This window comes from Macrobrachium nipponense, chromosome 12, assembly GCF_015104395.2.
Source record: "Macrobrachium nipponense isolate FS-2020 chromosome 12, ASM1510439v2, whole genome shotgun sequence".
Lineage (NCBI taxonomy): Eukaryota > Metazoa > Arthropoda > Malacostraca > Decapoda > Palaemonidae > Macrobrachium > Macrobrachium nipponense.
In genome coordinates this window covers 10,300,091-10,305,090 of record NC_087205.1, presented here as the reverse complement: position 1 = coordinate 10,305,090, position 5,000 = coordinate 10,300,091, and positions in this window count along the sequence as shown.

Below are 5,000 nucleotides of genomic sequence, written 5' to 3'. Positions count from 1 at the left end.
TGTGAATATATACAATTTCAAGCTAAATAACAAACAGTAATACAAAGCAGTGACGTTATGTTACATAACACCCATCTTTACAGTGATATGTATCTTTCGAATGCAAATCTGAAGGTATAATTCAAACGAAAAGATATAAATGGTTCCTCTTTAATAATCTGATATGTGTGGATGGGGGAGAGGGTGGGCTTGCCCTCTGCTTATGGATAATGAAATATCCTTAGGAAATCCACCAATTTGCCTAGAAGGAAAGTGGCTATGGATTTCCATTAAATTTAATGTCTCTCTTACGGCTATATCGGACTTTTCTTGTGGATATATATCTCACTGCAATAACCAAGCTTGCTTTCTTATCTTACTATAATGGGCGTGATGTCTGTCCGTACGTCTGTCATTCAATCACGGCCAAACGGCTGGTCCAATGGGCATGAAACTTGGCAGGGTTCTAGTGGGAACTCGTAAGATGGCTTATAATGGGGTTTCATCCTACCTTCCCCCTCCCCACCTCCGAAGGGGGTGTGGGTGAGAAGGGATTCTCTGAAACGGTGTTGGTTCTCCCCGTGAAACGATGATGGTTATGCCCGTAGACTTAGTTACCTTACGAATTTTCATACATAATTTCTGTATACATATGTTTTCTAGTATTTAAAATTTGGTTATACACAGGCGAATTCTTATGACGACACAGCACTAGAAATATTTTATTTTTCAAAATAATTTAAACTGCCTCACTTGTATATGTACCTACACAAAAGTGCACTCATGATATCGTAACCTTCAAACTGCTTAACACAAACAGTTGTGAAATTCCCCCACTCGTGTTTTTCCCGTGCTTTTGCTTCCACAAATCTACACTCATATCCTACTAGCTTTCTCATAAGTCTCATCCAAGTGAAGTTCCTCGTTGGACGAGTCGGTTACGTGCTCTCGTGAAATCAAAGGAATTTATTTCTGATGATAGAAATGCATTTCTCGATGTGGTTCGGATCCCACAATAAGCTGTAGTAGGTCTCGTTGCTAAGTAACCAATTGTTTCCTAGCCACGTAAAAAAAATATCTAAACCTTCGGGTCATTTCTAGGAGAGCTGCTTTAATCAGCTCAGTGGTCTGGTAAATCTACGATATACTCGAGACAAAATTTGACACCCGAGAATTGAGATATTTTAACAGTCCTCCGTTTAAATTGTACCAAGGGGAAGAAAATCTAAGCAGAATGTGTACTGATTGGCCTATTGGAGTATGGATATGCGACAAATTTGTTCTATGTTTTTTTTTATTGTTTTTATGTGTTGATTTTATTTATTTAGTTATCGTATTCATTTATTTATCTATTTATTTTTTTATTTATTTGTTTATATATGTATTTATTTATTATTTATTTATTTATTTACTTATTTATTTATTTATTTATATTTATTTATTTTCAACTTTTTACTTATTTATTTATTATTATTTTTTTTTTGCAAATATTACTCACTCTAAGTCGATCATAGGGATGTCAATGGTGCCACGACACACCGTCTGGGAACCACTGATCCAAGGGAAGGATAAAATGAGACAGTTTTTCTTGCGAGTATAAGTAATGGTCTAGTGATAAAAAAAACTCTTAAAATCCTTAGCCCTGGAGAGGAACTGTTGATGACGTGAAAGGGAAATTTGAAGGTTATTTTTTTTTTGTATCCTTATCTCTAAAGAACGTGCTTGTTCTTCATATTTTTTCAGTATTTGTGGTTGGCATACATTTCTGTAAGGAACTGTTACGATCAAATACTGAGAATGTTTATGGAGTGGAGAGAGAGAGAGAGAGAGAGAGAGAGAACTTTTCATCAAATAAAATTTTCACTTTGAATCAAAGAGGATTTATGAGATGAAACATTGTCCAGTTTTAGTTTTCTTGAAAAGATAACTATTGTGCCGGCTTTATCAGTCCGCCCGCATTTTTTTCTGCCTACATTTTTTCCTGTCCTCCCTCAGATCTTAAAATCTGCAGGTGATAAATGCCTTTACAATGGTATGTTGATCATACGCCCTTCAATCATCAAACATACCAAATTGCAGCCCACTAGCCTCAGTACTTCTTATTTCATTTAAAGTTAAGTTTGAATTTGTGTGTATGTGTGTGAGTGTGTGAGTATTTGTCTCTGAAAAAAAAGAAAAATAAAAGAGGAGAAAAATTTAATTACCATATATAACGACTGTGAACAGCGGCTGCCTGTGGAAAGGAACCTTTGGGAATTTTTGTGTGTAAGTGTGAGCATTTTTCTCAGCACAAAAAAAAAAAAAAAAAAACAGGAGAAAAATTTAAATACCATAGTACACTCAACCATAATATATAAAGACTATGAATAGCGGATGCGTGTGGAAAGGAACGTTTCAGGAATTCTTCCTTTTTATATATATATATATATATATATATATATATATATATATATATCTATATATATATATATATATATATATATATATATATATACAGGGTGGGCGAGTAGCCTCACAGTTAAAAACAGAATAAAAAATAATTATTAAACGCATAAAATTTTTCAGACATGAATAAGTGGCATATTTAAGAATGAGTGAAATGAAAAGAATAAAAATAAATAGCATGTATTAATGGCACAGGCACAGTATTAATTTTCTATTGAAGAGTTCTTTGAATGAGACAGTTCATGAAATAACTGTGAGGCTACTTTTGGCTCATCACCCTGTATATATATATATATATATATATGATATATATATATAGATATATATATATATATATATATATATAGATATATTTATATATATGTATAAATTAAGGTTTTTTGCCACGAAGGAAAAAATGAAAAAGCGAGATAGCCAAGTACTTTCGGTCCTATTCGGACCCTTTACTGAGGACCGAAAGTACTTGGCTATCTCATTTTTTCATTTTTTCCTTCGTGGCAAAAAACCTTTATTTATACATAGCATCACGTTTTTATATACTTCGTGATCAAGTTATTCATATATATGTTAATATATATATATAGTATATAATATATCTATATATATATATATATTGAACGGAGAAAGCAGGCGAGTCAGCCAAAGTGATAAAATGCACAGGGAGCAGGAGCAGTAACAAACATGGCGAAGTATTTTACACTTTATTCCGACGCGTTTCGCATTCGGCAGAATGCATCTTCAGGGTCTGTATAATAAATAATGACTAATATAAATTAAATTGATTTGAAAATAGTCTAAAAATTATTTACAAACTAGTTAAAATGAAAACCGAAACTTCACACATAGATAAAAATACACTAACAATTGATAAAACAACACGAGAAGTTAAAAGCACATACGTTAGTTAAAAGTTCAGATGGAAAGTTAAAACAAAAAGAAACAAATAAATAAATTAGTAAAATACAAAGTTAAAAAATACTTGAGGAGCACTGGGGGTCGACCTACCATGGTAAGAGATAAATAAAAACTAAAAGAATGTTCACAAAAACATAGGCTTAAGAAAGAAACAAGGGGGTGGAGGTGGTCTGGTTGTTCAACTGCGGAACAAGTTGTTTAATAAAAAGGCTCTCCAGGATCATCAGTCCATTTGGGCAGGAGGTTGTCTATATAAGTTATTTTTTTAACAATAACTTATATAGACAAGTGGAGGGTATGGCTATGGGGTCTCCGTTAGGTCCTACCTTTTCCAATATCTTTATGTGCTCGCTGGAAGAGCGCTTTTTGGACGAGTGCCCTCTTTCCTTCCGCCCTTTATTTTATAAAAGATACGTTGACGACACCTTCACCCTTTTCAGGCGTAATTTTGATTGCGATGCATTTTTAGAATTCATTAATTCATATCACCCAAATATTAAGTTTACCCTTGAAAGTGAAATGAACGACCGTCTTCCGTTTTTAGATGTAGAAGTATTTCGTGAAAACAGTAAGTTTAACACTACAATTTTTAGGAAAAAGACATTTACAGGTTTGGGAACGAATTTTCATAGCTTTTGTTTTTTGTAGTTTTAAATCTAACAAAATTTTGACCCTTGTATATAGAGTCGTCTCCCTTAAGTCTAACTGGCACGTATTTCATAAAGAAATTGCCTTTCTTTTGGCATATTTTAAGGATAACTGCTTTCCCACCAAGCTCGTCAACAGAATTATTTACAAGGTCCTTAATAAAGAGTTTTGCACCAACACCAATGAAATTAATGTTCCAAAGCTTCCTTTTTATGCCCGATTCCCATATATACACGATGATTCCTTTAGGGCCGAATTTACAAAAATCGTTCAAAAATATTTTGGCGCATTAAAGGTAAACCTCATTCCGGTCAATCCACTAACAATTGGATCCATGTTTAAATTTAAAGATCGTTTATGCCCCCTCATGTCCTCTGGTATAGTGTACAAATATTCTTGTCCCAGATGTAGTCTGGGAACTTACGTGGGTTCTTCTCAGCGGATGATGAGGGTTCGCATAGACTGCCACAAGGGAGTTAGTTTTCGTACTGGATGTTCAATATCAAATCCCGAACAGTCCAGTATACGTGAACATAGCAAAAAATGTAAAGTTAATATTAAATATGAAGATTTTATTATTGTTGGTCAAACCTCCAGCCCAAATGAACTGTTGATCCTGGAGAGCCTTTTTATTAAACAACTTGTTCCGCAGTTGAACAACCAGACCACCTCCACCCCCTTGTTTCTTTCTTAAGCCTATGTTTCTGTGAACATTCTTTTAGTTTCTATTTATCTCTTACCATGGTAGGTCGACCCCCAGTGCTCCTCAAATATTCTTTAACTTTGTATTTTACTAATTTATTTATTTATTTATTTTTTTTTTTTTAACTTTCCATCTGAACTTTTGACTAACGTATGTGCTTTTAACTTCTCGTGTTGTTTTATCAATTGTTAGTGTATTTTTATCTATGTGTGAAGCTTCGGTTTTCATTTTAACTAGTTTGTAAATAATTTTTAGAATATTTTCAAATCAATTTAATTTATATTAGTCATTATTTATTATACAGACCCTG